The 19,625-nt window shown below is 35.3% G+C and overlaps 1 protein-coding gene across 3 annotated transcripts in view; it reads left to right on the forward strand.

Annotated features, from left to right (window-relative positions):
* The first annotated feature begins 5,674 nt into the window (after window positions 1-5,674).
* Window positions 5,675-19,625, forward strand: part of DLC1 (DLC1 Rho GTPase activating protein) — a 216,539-nt gene continuing 202,588 nt past the window's right edge. For 2 of the 3 annotated variants that reach the window (XM_059844764.1, XM_059844769.1), the window contains exons 1-2: window positions 5,675-5,954; window positions 6,841-7,023. The gene's annotated coding sequence lies outside the window, so the exon portion shown is untranslated. The remainder of the gene's footprint in view (window positions 5,955-6,840; window positions 7,024-19,625) is intronic. The other variant, XM_059844765.1, reaches the window with a different exon arrangement.

A 19,625-nucleotide genomic window follows, 5' to 3' on the forward strand; every position in this document is an offset into this window, starting at 1 on the left:
AAGGTACTTGAATGTGGGACTTGGGGATATGGTTTAGTGAGGAAACACAGTTGTTCTGGATTAGTGGTAGAAATTGATAATATTAAAGGACTTTTCCAGCCTTAAAGATTCTAAGCTTCTAGGTCTGAAAATTCTCATGTAAGTTATGCTGAGCATAACATGGCCATTGAGAAACTGGCATTCCACAGGTCTGAAAGCAATTAGGAATGATGAATCCAATCAGCTCACTCAAGTCTGAAACAACAGGACCGGATCCTCAATGACTTTAAAGTATCTCCCCTAAGTTTCATGGAACTGTTTTGATCCTCTCACAAGAACAATAACAGCAATAAAATGTGACTTTTCACTTAAAGGTACTTCAGCATCCTTCCAAGAATATTCATATATATGAGATTAAAGGATAGAATTGCATGCATCTTCATCTCTCACTGAGAGATGAAGAATGTTGACGAACCTGGCTGCATATTGTCTACTCATACCCAATATTTATTGGCACCATCCTTAATATTTACCATATGCAAGCATGTATTCTGCTGTATCAGTGCTTGTCAATTCTATGGAAATAAAACATACCACCTGCATCCATGAGACCATATTAATTCATCTTGTTACCACAATACTTTTGTACAGAACTTGAAAATGGAGGGCAGCTAATGTATCTTCATACATTTGATTGAAATTTGTGCTTTTTAAAAGAAAAACTGTCTTCATAGGGGCTTGATTTAAAAACTAATAATTGCTTGAAAGATATCCCCGAAATAGAAGATACAGTCTTCACAACAGGAAATGTAAAATACAGTTAAGCAATACGCAGCTTTCTGAGTTTCATGCCAAGTTGTGACAGATATACTGATCAATTACTGAGAGGTAGAATGCCAAAATCTGGATAGCATATTCCAGAGAGACTAGAACTACTTATTCTTTGATGAGCTCTTGAAACTGTGGTTTATCTTCAGTTTATATCATTGTGTAACACTGTCAACCAAATAACTTTACAATGTCTTGCTGAACTTTACTGTTAGTTGTCTAGAAACATGAAGCTGTAGATTGTGACAGGTTTTATTTCCATGGGGCCTGCAGTAATTGTAATTTTACAGGTTTTTTCATCAATTTGTCAACATAAGAAAAAGTGTGTACATCAACCAGCAAGTCCACTAAAAGGTACGCTTGAGACCTAGTTTGAGAAAAGTTTGAACATTTAATGGCTTCTATCTTTGGTGTTTCTAAAATATTTCACTCTACTAAAACAGAGTAGCCTGAAAGGATTTCATATAAATAGTAGTGAAGAAAAGGTTTATTAAATACTGACACAGGAATTTTTACCAATATTTGAAAACTAGTGATATTTGTTTGGAGCAATGGCTAACAATCCATGTTAGGGAAAATGTAACCAACCCTGACAGATCACTTCAAATAGTCTATTATGTTATAAACAAAATCCATCTTTTGATCATTCAAACCTGAATGTTAATGAACAAAAATCCCAAAACAGGAAATGGAACAAACACTTCTAAAAATAGGTAATCTGCCTGAGTGTTATCATCTACTCATTTGGGAAGTCACTGCATTCTTTTAATCCATGTTAATCTTCATTTGGCATATTACTTTGGAGCTTGGGCCTGACTCAACAGCAACCTCAGATTTGAGAGTTTATCCTCTGTACAAAAGTTAGAATCTTTGAATAAAAATCAAAAGGGCCTTAACTTTCATTTTACCTTTTAATGGCTTAATAATAATTTTCATTAATATATCACTGAGAATAAGAAGGTCTATAGATACATGCAAGACAATAGGTGCTTTAAAAAATTATTTTGCTCTTTCTGTCTAAATTATTGAGTAAAGTCCTTGACAATTAGAATTCAATATTCCAAACTGCAGAAATTTAATTAGCAAATTTGAAATGAATTTTGTATTTAGAAGGAATGTTTATTTTATTTGGAATGGTTTTTATTAAAAAACCACAACATTATTTCTCTGTGTGGTGCACACAGATATTATTCCTTCTCCTAGTGATTTGGATGAGGATTTTTTCAAGCAGTTCCAGTTGTATCCTCTTCATAAAGTCTTGGCAGTGAAGAATTGTGCATATAGATATAGTTTTAATATATTCAAATTAATTTCATTTCGCTGAAATGGTCACTTGTAAATTTATTTCAACTGGAAAATTTTAAAGAGCTTTTTTCAGACTTCCTTTTGCAGCATATTTATACTGCAATTCAATGCACTGGGATCTGTCAAGGATATAGGAAACATGGTCATGTCCCTGAACAGGGCTAGTACATGAAATCTGTGTTTCTCCTATGCCCCATCCCTAGCCATTCTATTATACCAATCTGTGTGTGCCTGATGGATGCTTCTCTTTCCTTCCACTTGCTCCCTCTTGTGTTTTATAATGATTTCATCAAATCCAAAACATCTTCATAAAATATCTTGGCAAGAACAAAATCATATACTTGATACCTATGAAATGTGAAAGTATGGAATACCTCATGAAATCAGCTAATTTGACTGTGGAACAAAAGCAAACATGGCAATTTTGAAAATAGTTTAAAAAATAGGGCTGTTTGTTTCTGTCTTGCAGTACTTTTGGCGTTCCAAAAGTTCAGTTCCAGGTGTATTTAAACAAAATTGGGTTGGGCTTTTTCCTATTCTTCAGTTTTTAGGTAAAAACTGAAGAATACATCAGGTTTAAATATGCTTTTAAAGAAAAAAGAAAGATGTTAGTGAAAGCTTTTGTATTTTTCTGTAAGGGATATGGTAACTTCTATTTCTTAAGACAAATAAGAGTAAGACCTCAGGAGTTCTTTTTGTTTTCTTTTTTAGCACATTACTGTCTCAGCAGGATTGCTTTTTAAGCATGAAAATAGATTAGGTCTGTCCACAAAACCTGAAGATACCGTTTCACAGAAGTTACTTGAATTTTGCATTCAGTAAACCACAGCTATATTACGTTAATAATTTCCTATAAACCAACTGCAGGATTTGGATAAATTGTCATTGCTTTATGTAGGGATTTGACTGAGCAAGAACTAAATTATTGAAGAGCCTACCACCATTTGTAGTTTGAGGTCTAGAAAAGACCATCAGATCTTCAGACAAATAAAGAGTGCCTGAAAATATCCACATCTGCATTATATTAATGTCTGTGTACTGCTACAACAGAAATTGCTTGACTACTTTGAATTATTCTTAGTTTTTTAATTGTTTTGATAGTTCACTTTATATAGGATCATGGAAATAACATATTATTAGTTTCTCTTTCCACAATATGTCATGGAGTGCACTCAGCTTACACTAGTATGACAAAAATGTTTAATGTTTGGGAATAAATAATATTATTTATGTGTGATTTTTTTCCTACATTTTTCTTATTTAGAAATAAAATGTAGTCATAATAAGAATAGAATATTACAATTCTTCAACTAACATTGCCTAAACAAAAGTTGGAGTTCTTTGAATACCTGATTTATATTGCCTGGCTTTGAGACATATGGTTTTTGAGTTGCAGATGTGCTAAGAAAGAAGACCACCTTTGTGTTTGACTTAAAATTAGAAATAGCAAGGAGATAAATTCTATCATTTTAGTATAGTCTGACCACAATGGAAGTGCTATTAACTGGTCTTATTAGTGAATTTCCTTGTTTCTCATTTTTACTCCGCTCCTCTACTAATTTTTTCCCTTCTGTTTATTGTTCAAGATCAAACAGAACTGTCAAGATTTCCAACTTAAAAGTTCTGATTTCACATGTTCTTTCTATTCTGCCATTGTAATATTTTATTAAAGCAGCTTTTGAATAAGTATTCAAACTCTGATTATTTCCCTCCTGTCTGCAGATGTGATAGCAGGAAAAGATACTTAGGAGACAGTCTGCCCTCAGTTTTCTCAGACAGGAAATGCAGAGACAATGTCTATAATGGTCTTTTCTCTTTTTCAGCTCTTTTTCATGCACTAGAATAATTGAAATAAGTTTTCTTTATGAAACTGTTTCACATAGCAGATCATGTTCTAATAATCTCATACCCTTTAAATATGTCCCCACTTATAAGTTTTTTTCAATGTATTATTCTTTGTGACTGGCTTCTGCAATAAAAGAGAGAACACCTTATTTAATTAAAACCAAAGGTTTATGATGGAATATTATGTGAAGTTTAGCTAAAGAAAATTCATTCTTAAAAAAATAAATAAAATTCTGTCTTGAAGTATTTGTCTACTTTTTTGGAACAGTGTGTTTCACATTTTCATCACGGTTTTTTTGGTATTATAAAGCCAAACACTTTTAGTAAATTTTAACTGCAAGGAAACTAAAGGCTTTTTGTTTTATTTTTATTCCCATAAACATAAATTTTAAAATTATGCAATTTGTGCAATTGCATAATTGCAAATAAAATGTGCCCCTTCACAGCTTGTAACTTATTCACTAAATTCCAAACAGAAATCTTGCAGGGAAATAGTATAAATCACACTTCACAGTGGAGTAAAAGTTATGGATTCAGAACTGAGAGTAGCCAAATGTAGTTAAAAATAATCCTGAAAAGTTATTTACCTCTGGGGCTGCGCTTCTGGCTGTTCTGAGTTTACCAGCACATGTGCTGTTTCCTTTTATGGGCTTCAAAGACCTCCGCCTTTGAAGATGCAGAGGTTAGGCTGGGAAGTCATTCCACTTAAGGCTGTCTACCTCCACTATCCATGTACATGAAAGCTACTGGGAAAAATTTCAAACCCACTTCCATTTGGGCCTGCATAACTTTGCAACTAACTTTTAAAGCTAATACTGTAATTTTAAGTCTGAAAACTGCATATATAAAATTACATGTGTGACAACGAAGACCACATTCGGCAAATTTAGCAGATTTCAGCACAAAGTTCCACATGCTCAGGAACTAAAGCTTGACAAATTAGCTCCAGATATGGCCATATTAGTGGGAGCTGGAGACAGCCCTACAGGGCTGGCAGTTCTTTGACTTAAAAATGCCCTTGAAAAGATTTAATTGAGCTAATGAAGGCATTATATAAACAGTTAAAAGCAGTTGTTGTGAGGCTGGTAGAAATTCATGTATCAGCAGTTAGTAATTAAGAAGATCTATCTCCTTTCAGAATAAATATCCTGTCCCAATTGTGGCAGGCCTGCTGAACACAGACTTTCTGGTCAGTAAATGTTCAGACATTATTTTGTGTACAAAAACATCTGCAATGTGTTTCCTCTGTAGCTCCCTCTCAAAGCCAGAAAAAGGCCAAAGTTTCCAATGAATAACCTGATCAATAACCATAAAATCATTTACTCAGACCAATAATTAATAAAGAAATTTACACCAGCTGAAGGGGTCATCAAACAGTAGGTGACGTATGACTGATCCACCTGGTAAGATGAATAAACTTAGCAACAGCACTACTTTCTGTCGTAAGTGTAAAAAAAGTTTAAATTGTACATGTTGATTACTATTATGAGTCACACTGACTTAAATAAAATAAATACTAAGTAAGTTATTTCACCTAAATATGAGACCAGTGGCCAAAGATGGGGGTTTGCATGTGTTTATTAGTAGAATTTGTTATGTGACTAGCTAATATTTATTACTAATAAATACGCTAATTAAAGCCATACTAGTAATTTCCATTAGCCTACCCTCAAACATCCACAGAGCTGTCCGTCTGGTTTTAATCAAAACCAAATGGTAATCCAAGTTCTCAGGCTGGAACAGCTAAGAGGAAGTCGTTCAGAGAAGGCAGAAGAAAGCAGAAAAGATAAACAGACGATATTCACTAAATTTGTATAGAGCAAAGGATGTAGATGCAGTGGGTTACTCTGAAGACATGATTCAGGCACCCTGTCAAACTGGAACGAAGTAGTTACAAGTGTTTTATGTCAGCAAAATACTAATATGATCAAGATGGAGTCTGTCCTTTTGCTTTTGCAGACCTGGATTTGTGCGACTCTGGAGGATTCTCAAAAGAGGTAAAGCAACATATTCTACTGCCTGCAACACGACTGCATTTAAACTGTAGAATTGTTTCTTAAGATCCAGCTTATTCTCTTGAGTAGGAATGCAATTTTAGCATTTTTCTTTAAATGGAATCTGCCTAACTGTGGATATTTGTCCGACATAATAGTCCTAGACCTTTTGTCACTGTGATGTGTTAAGTTTAGACCATGTTTCTCACTACCTGCCGTCAAAGACCAGGTGTTTCAGAAATGTTCTCGTGTTGTTCTGGATAACTGTTACCTTTGCATGAGCATTAAACAAACATAAAATATTTTTTTAAAAGAAAAATCCAGGAGGGATAGGTTTAAATACATTTTTACATTATGGAGCTGTAGTACAGATTTTTTTCCTCTGGCAGAAATAGCCCAGCAGTGTATAAAGCTGACTGCCTTGAAACACTCGCTCTTGACGTTTTCTTTTCCCTCCATTTCTGTGCTCTCTCCCTGGCGCAGGCAGGCAGGCTCGCTGTCTCTCTCCCTCTCTCTCTCTCAAAGGCAGGAAATACTTTTCAGGCAATCTGGGCCTGGTTGTTGAGGCCCCCTTTCACAAAACATCAGTCTGAATTTAGTAGACAGAAGTCACTGGGAAAAGCTTGACAGGCTCGTGCTTAGCTAAGGCTCCCTCCAGCTGCAGAGGGTGTTTTTGTTAGAATCACACATTGAGCAAAACTGCTCAGAATAGAGCAATGATCTCAGTAGCGAAATCTGAACTTTTATGCTAGCAGGAGCTAGCTGGGACTAGGCTCTTTTGTTTGTTTGTTTGTTTGCTTCTTCGTTTTGTTGTTTGGGCTTTTTTCTTCTTCTAATGGCCAAGGATTTTAGGGAGGTCATGTCTGAATTCCTGATTCTCATCATCTAGGTAAGGCTGTCTTGGAATCTCTCTGCACTTTCAGCTATCAAAAATTTATTTAAAAGAAAAAAAAGAAAAAGAAAAAGAAAAGGAAAAAAAAAAAAAAGAAGGTAAGAAAAACCTCAGGAAAGAAACAAGCAGTATCCAGCACTGGAGTGTTCTGCATTCAGGATCTCAGCACTAGAAATAGAGGTAAAAAAATTTGTAATCTTTAAAAATATACATTTACTTGCAAACTGTAACAAATCCATTTATCAAAATATGCTAGACCTATAAAAAAAGTTCTGTGCATTTTTCTTCGTCTTTTAAAAATATGCTTGAAATGCTCAACTTTAATTACATTCTTATATAAATAGAGCTGTATGGTATTGCTTGCGTATTTTTTAATGTACATTAAATAGGAAAGTTAGGTGGGAGTGATTTGGGTTTTTTCACCTCATTTAACAACAGGGAAGGCATTTAGGGCTATGTTTTTTTTCTCTCTCCCCACCTTCCCTTCTCTCCACTCCAGCGGTAATGATGATGAGGAGTATTTTAGGTAGCTAGATCAGTTATACCTCTCTGGGCTAGGTCTCTATCCTTTTCTCAGTCCTAGATGAAATTTGTAATAGAAGTGACAACACAGTCTTAATGGTGTATACTCTAAATTCCAAGGTTTATTTGTTGGCTTTAACTAAACTAGGTTATTTTTAGTAATGCATTATTAGATACAGAGATTGCTGTGTGCTGTGCTAGCATTTAGAAGAGGTAAAGTAAGATTCAGTAAATGTCAGCTGACTATAATTTTTGGGAGGATGCATGGATTTACTTTTTTTTTCTTGTTACTCTAGTAAACATGTAACTAATAAAAATAACAAGAATCTGCTGTTAAGGAGTTTAGGGAGAAAAACAGGATAGTATCTTTCACTAATATGTGAATGCATTTATATTTTATGTAAAGTTGTGATTTAATTATTAATTTGTTCTGGGTATGAGAAGCATTTTTTAATGTAAATCTATTATTCTTTGTCTTCCTGAAAGTTGTTGCTTATAAGTAATCTGAAAATTTCTTTCTATTTCTTTCTTTCTTTCTTTCTTTCTTTCTTTCTTTCTTTCTTTCTTTCTTTCTTTCTTTCTTTCTTTCTTTCTCTCTCTCTCTCTCTCTCTCTCTCTCTCTCTTTCTTTCTCTCTTTCATGCATCATTAAGACTCCATGTAATTATTGGCCAGATTGGTAACTAAAGAGAAGTCTTCTGTTCATGTATTTCGAGAATCTTTTGACTTTTCTTTTACTATTCTTCAAAATTACTGTTGTGAAAGGAAATGACTTTGTGGTGTGAAAGGACATGAAGGATATTCCAGAATGGGGTCAAATATCTCCTCTGCAATAGACTGAGAACTGTACACTTTACTGCCATTTGGAGGAAGAAAATTGTTCAGGGCAGTCAGAATTGGCTCTGAGTTGTGAAGGGAATGCATCTGAACTGGACAGAGAACAACCACTAGGCAGCAAATTGTTCCTGAGTATATTCTGGGGTGAATTTTAATATCACAATCACATATTTCCTTATGGACAAGTCTTCTCCAGTGAGATGTTCTGGTTTGGGAGAGCTGTGATATAAGTGGTGGAACTGGGAAGTTGAGAGGAATTTGACTGAGTCTTTTTGTCATCCTTGTGAAATTTCTGCTGGAACATTGGTGTCTCAAAGGATTTGGCTTTAGTGGCTTTTACTGAGCTGTGTTCCCAGGCTTGCTGCTGCAAGTATAAGTGCACGTATTTAGAATTAGTGAGTGCTGCAGTTAAACAGGAGAAAATTTTCCCTATTAAGCAGTTATCTTCTGCAGCACCACTTCTGGGGTCTAAAGCATATAATGACCTCACCTGACCTCACTTGCAGATGAAAATACTTGACGCCTGAGGCGCTGAACTACAGGGTGGACAACAGAAGAGAACCCAGAAAATATTTTCTCATTAAACCCTGAAGTTTCTTGTATTCCATAAGAAAATACAACACTGATAAATGCCTGCATTTTCAATTTAGAAGGTTTAAATGAAAGTCCTGGAGACAAATCACTATTCAACTTCTGGTTCTACTTAGTCTAATTTTTCTGTTATGCTTACCTTGTTTTGGATTTTTAAGATATGCTTGTTCAAGAAAAAGGATTCACAGAAAATTTACAGTCTAAAAAAACCTCTGAAAATTATTTTATAGATATACAACAATAATGAACATGGAAAATGAGCATCTAGAGTTTTTTGACCTTGATGTGTTCCTTCAGAAACGTTAAAGTTCTTTATGTGAAACAAGAAAAACAAGCCCAAGCAGTTGGATCAAATGACTCCCTTGAAGGAAATAATGAATTTATGTCTGCAGCATTGAGAAAAATTAACACAAATGGTTACATCCATGTAATAGGAATTATTCAAATAGCTTTCCTTCACATAAATTTATGTGCCTGAAAACTAATTTTCTTTTTAACTTGTACCTGTTGACCTTCATGTCAAATTTCATACTCAGAACACTGGGAAAAAAAGTTTGTATATTTAGGCCTAATTCACAAATACCTCTGTAACACAAAGCAATCCCTCCTTAAAGAAAATTAAAAGTAAAGACAACAGCTTGGCTATGCAGTTTTGAAATAGGCAAGGCTTACAGAAATTCTTTTAAAGTGCTGGGCTTAAAATAAATTCAAAAATTGTTCCTTAGGTGACGGAGCAATCTAAGGATTCCCCTTTTGGTTTTTTCGTAAAGTCTCAAAAGTTACTTAATTTTATTTTTCTTGATTGTCAGAAATATTAAGCCACATTTTATATAATAGTTTTCTGTTGTTCTTAACATGAATTTTGTTGCTGGAATGTATCTTCTTTGTTATAAAGCTTCCCTGAGGACAGCAGCAGCAGAAGGAGGAAAAGAATTTACAAATGTTTTCCTCTTTTGTCAAAAATTAGCTATATTTTAGAGTATTCTCCTTTTTTCTTTTATTCATCTGGTTCCATTTTCTATTTTTTTTTTTTTGTCAGGAGAAAAAACAAAGTATGAGGGCGTTGTCGATCTTCTGTTCTTTTTACAAAATTAAAAGCAAAAAGACAAAAACAGGGTAACATAAGGGCCAGAGCAATTGAAATAGCATATCCAGAAGTGTCAAATCTTGATTTCCTTCCTATTTGGAGAGAGCCTCTGGAGGTCTCTGATCCAACATGTTATTCAAAGTGGGCTCAACCAGAGCTGGTTGCTCATGTCCTTGTCCACAAGGGCTTTAAATATGTCAGCCGAAGAAGAGGATCACTGAATTCTTGGTAAGACTTGAAGACTGGCTGGATACACAGGTGTATTTTTATTATATGTTTGTATGCATATATATATATATATATATACATGTATATTATATATGCATAAATTATACCTCAAACCCAAATTTTCTAGAATTTTTACATGTAAATCCTATGTATGTCATATGTGAACATTATTCCATTGTAATAACTACTGATATTGAACTTCAATATGTTTTATATTATATTTCAACATTGGCATTTGTTGATGCTTTCAGGTATTAGTTATTTAAGAGCAGTCTGTTAGTAGATTATTTAAAATTCACTATTACCATAGTTTCTTGTTTCCTTTTAATGAGAGATTAATAATGTTGAGATTAGTAATGCCCAGTTTGATCTCTGGTGTATTTTACATCCATCACACCCCAAATACAAAGTTTGCTTAAGCTGTGTGCGTCATTAAAACCAATTTCACACATAATGTGCACTCTTTACTTCTAACCTTCACTTTCATCTAGGCTCTTCTTTTTCTTACAGCAATTTGTGATACTTCCTGATGGTTGTGATACTTCCTGTGTCAAAATCTATTAGCTTTAGATGAAATGCCCTTGAACTTTAAGAAATTTTATTATCAATTTTCTTACCTCTGAATTTTTATTAGTTCTTGCTCACTCTTTATCAGTTGTAGAGTTTCTGGGTAGATAGGTCTTATTGGTGAGAGTTTCACAAAAGGATTAAAATACTACAAATAGTCTTTAATGCTAGAACAAATAAATGTTCCAAGTTGAACATCGTGGTCCTTGTGGAAATTTCACCTTGTGATAAAAAATTTTGGGATAAGAAGGTGTCGGTGGTGAGTTTGAAATAAACATCATTAGACTAAGAAGTGAGGAAAATCTGGAGTAGAATGGAGGATCATTGCAACATGTTGTTCTGCTAAAGGAGCTAAGAGAAGATGGAAGGGGCAAGAGGAACCAGTGACAAATATGCCAGGCCAAAGCAATTGGGTTTACATTATTAAAGCTGTTTACCTTATTAACAAGCTTTCATAACCTTAATATTGTATTACTAGCATCTTTGCTAAGATTATCACAAAATATGAGCCTTTTCTGACCTGCTCATGATCTTTCTCATAAATGACACCGACATGTAAAGGGTGAGGACAACTTTCTTTGGATTTACTTTTTCAGTCTGGAGCACTTGACAATCCAATTCTTAGCAGTCCTGAGAGGCTCAACACACTAGAAGTTGTACTGTTAAATTCATTACATAATTTTTGTCTGCAGCTAAATTGAGATATCCTTTTTCATTTTGCTTGAATTGTTTATCTTCAGTTCACACTCTTTTATCAGAGAAAGTTGATAGTTTTCAATAATGACTAAAATGAGAAGCTTTTTCTGAAAGGACAGTTCCTAAGAGTTGTATCCTCCACAGCAAAACCTGGGCTTTGAGGATTCCAAATACAGAAGCAATTTTACACTCTAGTACCACCAAATACCTATGTGCAGATGTCACTGACAACTTCCAAACATTGAGTCGCTGTCAGCTTAATTGGATATACCACAGTGGATATAAAGATTTTTTAAAAGCTTTTGCATGTTGTGAGAGAATTGGTAGCCAGTAAAGGAAATAGATCTGAATTAGTTTTAAAACCCAGGGAAAATCTCTATGTGAACTCACAAGTCATCTGTTTTATTTTTCCTGTAGTTATGTACTCAGCAACAGCAATTTCCAGGGCTGAGCATATCTTTCCAGGCAGGCTGCAGATGCTGAGTAGAAGAATATCATAATAAAATCAGGAGATCAGCAGACGAGTTTGGAATTGAGACACTCTGGAAAATACTGTGGAGAATGTCTATTGACTGTAGCAGATATATTCACATTGTGCCTATGAGTGTCAGAGAGAAAGGGGATATAGAGGTGAGATACATATACTCTGTAAAGTCCTTTGACAGACATGTTTCCTGAATTCCAAAATATTAGGAATAATATAATGAAAAATAATCTATTTCAGGGTTAGGTTTGAATGCAGGCATTTTCCTCCCAGTTTCACCAGCCTGGAGGATAAATTAAAGTTTTACTTTCCCTTCCTTGGAGGAAGTGGATTTAATTAGGCCCTCCAGTGCATTTACAAAGTACTCAGTGTACATTATGTGTTATTTCTCTCTCTGGTTTCAAAGAAATAGTGGTACAGCTGCCATTTTGAATAATTTTTGTTTTTCACATCTTCAGCTACATTCCAGAAATATTTCTTTAGTTTGCCCTCAGTACTTTTTCACAGGTGCAAAAAAAGGGGATTCTGAATGATTCTGCTAATGGTTCATTCCCACCAAAAAGCAACAGCCACCTCAGTAGTCATTCTCTGTAGACTCTCTGTGATAAAATATTTGTCTTTCTCAATGGGAGAAAATAATTTTCAGCTCTTCATGTACAAAGTATAGGCAAAATAATGTCAAAAATATTTTTTAGTCATGTCTACACCAGGAATGAAAACAGGCCCCCTACTATTCAGTAAGAAGGCTGGTTGCCAAAAGTGATTGTCCGTAGTGCCTCATACTACGGAGGTTTCATAGCTCATGGCTATAATGAACAGCAGCAACTTTTTTTTAAATAGAAACCTCATATTAGAACCTTAAATCTAAAAGGCAACAGGAATAAATCTGGTTAGTTCATATTGTTTTCAAAAAGACCTCCTGTAGCTAAAAGATTCGTTTTTCACTTGAGTGGGCAAGAAAATGAAATTTCTTCTATTTGGGGGAAGGGGGGACATATTTGTGGAAAAACATTTCCTTAATTCAGGAGCAAAAATAATAGCCACAGTTTTCTAGGTTGCAATGTCTCATGCGATGACCTTTTCTCATTTAATGTCTTTTCAAGATGCTTCCAGTTCAACCAGGGAGTGAAAGGAGGTGTAAGAAATCTATATGTTATCTTTTCTATTTTCTGGGAATAGAGAGCCAAAATTATTTGGGGAGAGGATTGGCTGAGTGATGAATTTTCCACATAAACTTCCTATGGAAAAAGAAGACTTTAAACCTTTACACCTTAGAATACTTTTATTACGAACAAGAAATTTAAATTATGGAATCAGGACAGTATCTATAATAACCTTCACACTACTAAATTTTGAAGACCAGCAGATTCACAGATCCAAATTGCTAGATGGGTCTAATTTTCTTCCTTAAAAGTCTATGCTAGAAACTATTTTTTTTGCTTAAAACCTTTTTACTTTCTAGTGGGCAGTTATAAATTTGATGGCTGTTTTCAGTTTGGAATGATACTGTGGTAAAGGGGATGGATGTTCATAACTGCTAAAAAGACTTTAATGCTAATTATTACTAAACTGCCATTAACAAATGGCAGTTAAAGTTTACAGTAAAGTTTACAGTAAAGTGGTACCATAGTGCTATAAGTACTTGAGAAAATAATATTTCACTGTTGACTATTCAAAATAGGGCAGAAACACAAAGTTGGATATTTTAAATGCAGTGTTTAATTGGTTTTGATTTGATAATTAACTTAGGTGTAAACTATATAGGTCTCTAGAAAGCCTGGATAACTGTGGATCAGTTTGGATCCAGTCATTTCCCCTTTCTCATCCTTGAGGAAGAGCTTTGGCTAATCTGAGGCTCAGCCCTGGAAATGAACCAAATACAAATACAACCAAGCTAAAACCCACTGTAATCACCTGTTGGCTACAAGTAAAAGCTCTTCATTGTATGATGATGGGCACTGGTAATGCAGCTGCTTTTTGAGGAAGAGAAAATAAAAGAACTCCATGATGGTCTATGTTTTAAAGCCATACATTAAGGCATATTGACAAAGTTTGGGCTCATATCTTAGGAGCCAATAATATTTCACAAAGCAAGCAAGACTTCTGAAGTCTCTGAATGAATAACTTGCCAACTTGACTTTACATTTTGTGGTGTCTAATGTATTGAGGTTTTATAACGCTGCTGGACAGAATCAGTCTCTGTAACATGTTAAATATCTTCCAAAGGATGGATGTTTACAAACTTTAGTGTGTTAGACATTTCCAGTGACAGCAAACTGTAATGAGCATATATGGCATATGTCAGAATCTGTGAAGAAGAAAAGAAAATAGTTTGCTAAAGGTATAGTGAAATTGATACCTGAAGGAAAGAGGAAATCTTTATTAAATCAGAAAAATGATTTCAGGTACATGGCTTGCTTAATTTCTTGTGTTGCAGTTCTTATATCAGAAATAACAAACAAAAAACAAACAGAAAAGAACAAATGATTTGCAGTAGTTTATATTTATTATATATTATAGCCTTTATTTACTTACATGGACAAGCAAAAAAAATATTCTTTGGTCTATTTCAATATTTCCGCTTTCTATTTCTACTTCGCTTTTCTGCAAATTCCTGCTGTATGAGGCACAATGAATAAATGTTCTTCTTCACGATACTGTTGACTTTTATAAGGCTTTGAATTCTCTCTTTCCCAGATAGGAAGCGCTCTCGTATTTCATGGCTCTTCAGACAGAAGTTATACCATACTTTCCGAGCCTTTCTGTTGTTTTTTTCTGTATGTGTTCCTACTCTATTTCTGGTTTTGAGATGGAATTACCATCACTACATGCAGTTTTCAGGTCATTGCATAACAAGAATTTAGAAAATATTTTTTATGATGCCCCTGTATGCTCAGCCTCTCTTTTTGCCTATTGTGCTACGTATCTTTGAATTTTAACTGAGCTTGAAATTCAGTTGCAGATTAACAGCCACAGTAACTTAGTTTTGGGTTTGTTTCTGGATTGGTAGATGATATAATAGACTTTAATAGTCATTTATAATTAGAAGCATTTTTAATCACTGGATGCCATTTTGTTTAGTACAGAGAGTTTCATATGCAGTTTAATCTCCTAGTTCTCCATTTCAATTTGGTGAAATTAGCAAATTTTATCATTTTATTTCTTTTCTTGTTCTGAATAATATAAAAAACCCCAGTTTTTAATACCTGCCTTCACAAAACTATTAACAATCTCCCTCTTTATATAAAAATAAATAAATCAGTCACATATTCGAACTTCTGGTTTTATATTTAGTTTTTCATTTTTGTTAATTTATATTTTCATTATTAATTAGGTTTTTAGCCAATTAACTGCATATGGAAATCAGATTTGCAAGCATGTAGTTCACAATCAAGTCCTCTTTTTTTTATTTGATTTTAAACCAGCTTTTGTTTCATCCAGCCATTGCTCACAGCGACCCAAGGCTAAGAGTGCAGAGAGCTCCCCCGTTTCTGCCACCTTCTCACTCTGTGGAGACACCACTCATAAGGCCTAGTAGGGAGAAGGGGGTTTGAGGGCCAGAAATCCCTCCACTTTGTCTTCCTTTTAATGATCAGAAAGAGGAAGACTGGAAAAAGTCTCTTATCCTAGAAAGGCTGTACTTCCTCTGTACCTATACTCCAGTCCCTGCTCAGGATCCCTTCTGGCTCTGTGTCTCTCTCTCGAGTAAAGCCCATCTCTGACCCCAAAGGCATTTGCCATTAGCTTGGAAGAATGTCCCTTTTGCAGTTCCCCAGATTTGCCCTCTCTACATGTGAATCCCCTTTCGTTCCTTAGTGCAAAGAGGGTTACTTGGACACCTTTCAGAGTTACAAGTTCAATTATATTTCATTTGAGCACTGTTATGCAATTCTAATATTTGGTTCCCAACCACTTTATGTCCTTTGGATCTCTCCTACCAGATGCTTCAACAGGAGTTGGTTCCTCAAACTTATCAGGGAGGTGTTAGCAGTTGTGTGCTGTTTGATCCATATCTGGGCAGCAATTTTAAAATCCTGCATGGTAGGGTATGCTGGAAGGAATGTTTGTATGGTGGACTTAGTACTGTTTGTCTCTACTTCTGTCCACTGGCTCATTGCTGGTAACCAGCAGTAGGATCTCATCAAAGAAAAGGACAAGTATCCTGTGAAAGGACAATATCGGGATGTGTTTGTGTTTGTCTGTACAAAAATCAGCAACACCTATATTTAATAGTCTGTGTTCACATTTATACACATGCAACCCTGACCATTAAAAGTTATAGAAAATATTTAAATTGTTTTATTATTTCCTTCTGAAGACATACTTGTCTTATGAGTACTATGCTAATTCTGATTTTTAGCATAAAGTTGTAAATATGTTTAAATAATTATAAGTTCAAACTGGTTTCAGCATTTTATTTTAAATATTAAAGAAATCAGAAAAAATTGCATCTGGTTAATAGATCAATACCCCACAAAAAACAATCCTTATATTTCTACTCTATGACAGCAGGGCTTAGCATGGTCTAAAACCCTGCACTGCAAATTTTTTTATGTAGAAACTTCAGACAAGGTAAGCCTCCATTTCAGTGAAATCCAAAAGGTGGTCTATGTCCAGGAAATAGGAAAATTAAGGATTGCATTTTAAAAGCAGGAGATCTTTTATATAAATAGCTGAGTGGAGACCTAGAGGCTTATGTTTTATCTCAAATTATTTGTAAACAACATTCTGTGTCAGAGATTGGTATGGAGTTACTGTATGCAAGCCAGACCAGGAGATGTGAGATGAGTTTATAGGAAACAGACCCTGTTCACTTAGACTTCCTTAAACAAAGTTTGCTGACTGGGGTCACAGACCAATGAAGATAAAATAATGATTAAAAAATAAATATTTCTGCTTGATCTCCATTGCTCACATCCTCCTGCTATGTAAAAAATGTAATGAAACAGTCTTTCATCTTTGTTTACATTAATAAGCTAATGCTTTGCCTTTTTTTTTTTTTTTAAGAAAAGATTTGCATCCTGTGTAAAACATTTGCAAATAATAAATTCCACTGGCATAATGGTTGCCCTCTCAGAAACTTTCCTGCCACAGACTTTGTGAGCTGTCCTGTGTTCTCTGCAATTTCCTTCCAAAGCTTTTCTATTTATTGCGAGGTGCCAGTCAAATTTGGTGAATTGTCAGAATGGAGGAATTGGTGGAGGCAACAGAGATGTCACACCTGGGTCAGTGGCAGTGCTTGCTTTGGCCATACAGAGATGCCACCAAGTGTCCTGCACAGCAGTGTGTTACTTAAGCCTGCTTTTGCCATAGTCCTTCTCCTAATGGCCTGGGGTTCACTGCCTGGGCTTGAGTGGTGGCTGCTATTGCTGCATGGCCCCATGTTTCTCTCCTTATCTCTTTCTTCCACTCTGGGAAAAACAGGGATCCACTCCCATATCCTGGAAGTTTGAGGGACAAGATGTAGGACCAGAGAGCCCTGGTTGTGTGCTTCTGCCCTTGCATTCTTCTAGCTGGGATGTTTATGTGTCCTGTCCTAAGGCCCAGAAGGGAAGCTGCTCTGACAGATCTGCACAGCCACAGCTCCTAATATTCAAGTGTCCTTCCCTTTCCATTTTCCCCCTAGCTCCAAGACTCAGTTCTTACCTATGCAGCTTTCACAGGTGTCAGTCCTAGTACTGGGTTTGTGTAAGGATAGTTCATGTAAAGAGTGATTTTTCCTTGAGGAGGGAAGCAAGAGAAGGTAAAACATATCTTGAAAAATGTGTAGCACAGCCAAATCTGAAGGGAATTTCATGACAAAAAAGAAATTCTCTGTTTGTATTTTGAACTCCTGCTGCAAGAAGTTTAATATGAGTTTTTCTGGGAAAAAAAAAATTACAGGAATCCTAATTGAAGGAAAATGTTAGACAGGCTAATTATAAGAGAGCATACCAGTTCATCATCATTTTCTGCTCTATCAGTTGTAAAGTCACTCAGTTCTGTGAGACTAGACACAAAGTTTCCAAAAATAAGCTAACCTAATGGTTTGCCCTACTTTTCATTAATATTATATTTTACAGTGAGATAGGCAGTAAATTATTACAAAATCCATTTAAATTAACATCTAGTTTTGTAAACAATGTGAAGCATCATAGAGGGATCTTGAATGGGCTTCTGCTGCAGTATGATGACCCGTTGCTCAGTTTCACTTTCTGTAGGTCAAGAATTACCTTCATTGGGTCAACATTGTCAAAATTCCTTAATTCAAACCCAGGATCAAGAAATTTTCACCAGAAGTTTTATCCTTTGTATTTTTGTTTCAAATTTTTGTTCTTCACAAAGTTAATAGTACTAAGCAATACCAAACAATGCTGTTAAAAATAAAGCAAAATTTATGTCTGAATTATAGCAACAGCTGAGTAGACAGTATCATATTGATAGATGTTTTGATCAGAAAAAAAGTTGCTTTCACTCTGCAAAACATTTCAACAGACTGATAATGGTTCATCTGACAGCCATAAAATTCTGCAGAAATCAGCTATAAAGGTTTTTGGTTGTGGCATGGCAAGAATAGAAAGTGAGAAAGGGGGATACTTCTTCCCTAGGGCAAAAGTACAAATGGACTTGAAGGGGCATTTCTCAGATGGTAAAAGATGCTGCATGTCAAGAAAAAAAAAAAAAAGAGTAGCAATAGCAGAAAAGTGGTGATCGAGGCAGGAACCCTTTCTTCTGCCACTGCAAAGTGGCAGTGCACTTGGTTCTCTGGCAGAGAATTTCTTCCAGAGGTCTGGAGCTGTGAATCTTCCAAGGTACAGCTTATGTGCTTGCATGTGGGTGAAATGAAGCAAGTTGTCCTAAACAGATAGGTAGAAGAGAAATTTTCTTGTCAGCCCTTACGTGTCAAGCAACTAGAGCAGGAAATAATTTCTAAGCTGGATGGTTTAACATGGTCTTTGAGGAGTGGAGAGGGAGCAGAAGAAAAGTAAGCTGTCACCAAACTCTGAGCTCCTTCATGCACTATGGGAATGAGGGGATTTCAGGAACTGCTGGTGAAGCTGCCTGGAGAGGTGACATATGTACTGTGGATTTTCATATTAAGTGCTAACACACACTCATTTATTAGAGAACAATAAAAGTCCCATGTAGTATATTTATTACATTTATTCGTACATCCCGTGTAGTATATTTATACTTGCATTTCAAGCCAAGTATTTTATATTTCTCTGTTTAATAATTTTTCTGCAGTCTATGAGGCAGCCAAAGCTAGTGATAATGCAAGTAAAACAGAAAGGTTCCTAAACTAAAATTTGCTTTTCATCCCCCTTGAAATAAAACTCACCACATCCAAAAAATGAAAAAAACAGTAACAGATCTGTTCTCCCTCTTCTCTAAGTCCATGTAGCAGCAGTAAGATTAACACATTCCCATTACCTCAGTGAGAGCCTGCCTTCTGTGCATTAATTAGGTCGGTGGATGCATGTACGTCATCAGGAAGTTGCATTTTTTAGCTTTGTACCCTTAACTTCTACTATCTTTCTCAGCTGTTGTCAGAAATGTCCCTATATGGTTGTAGCAACCGTGTTTAATTTTCTCTAAAGTAGATGAAGGTGGCGTCCTAGTAGGGGAAGAAAGGGAATCTGCAAATAAGTTGCACCCACATGCAACACCAAAATGTTGCTCATGGAGGACTGTAGAAATTATTGAGCCCTTTCTAGTAAACATGCCTCTTTTCAAAGATCAAAACAAAACACTGTGGTGGCTATAAAATTATTCTAGTTGAGGACCTTTA

This window comes from Haemorhous mexicanus, chromosome 4 (assembly GCF_027477595.1).
Source record: "Haemorhous mexicanus isolate bHaeMex1 chromosome 4, bHaeMex1.pri, whole genome shotgun sequence".
Classification (NCBI taxonomy): domain Eukaryota; kingdom Metazoa; phylum Chordata; class Aves; order Passeriformes; family Fringillidae; genus Haemorhous; species Haemorhous mexicanus.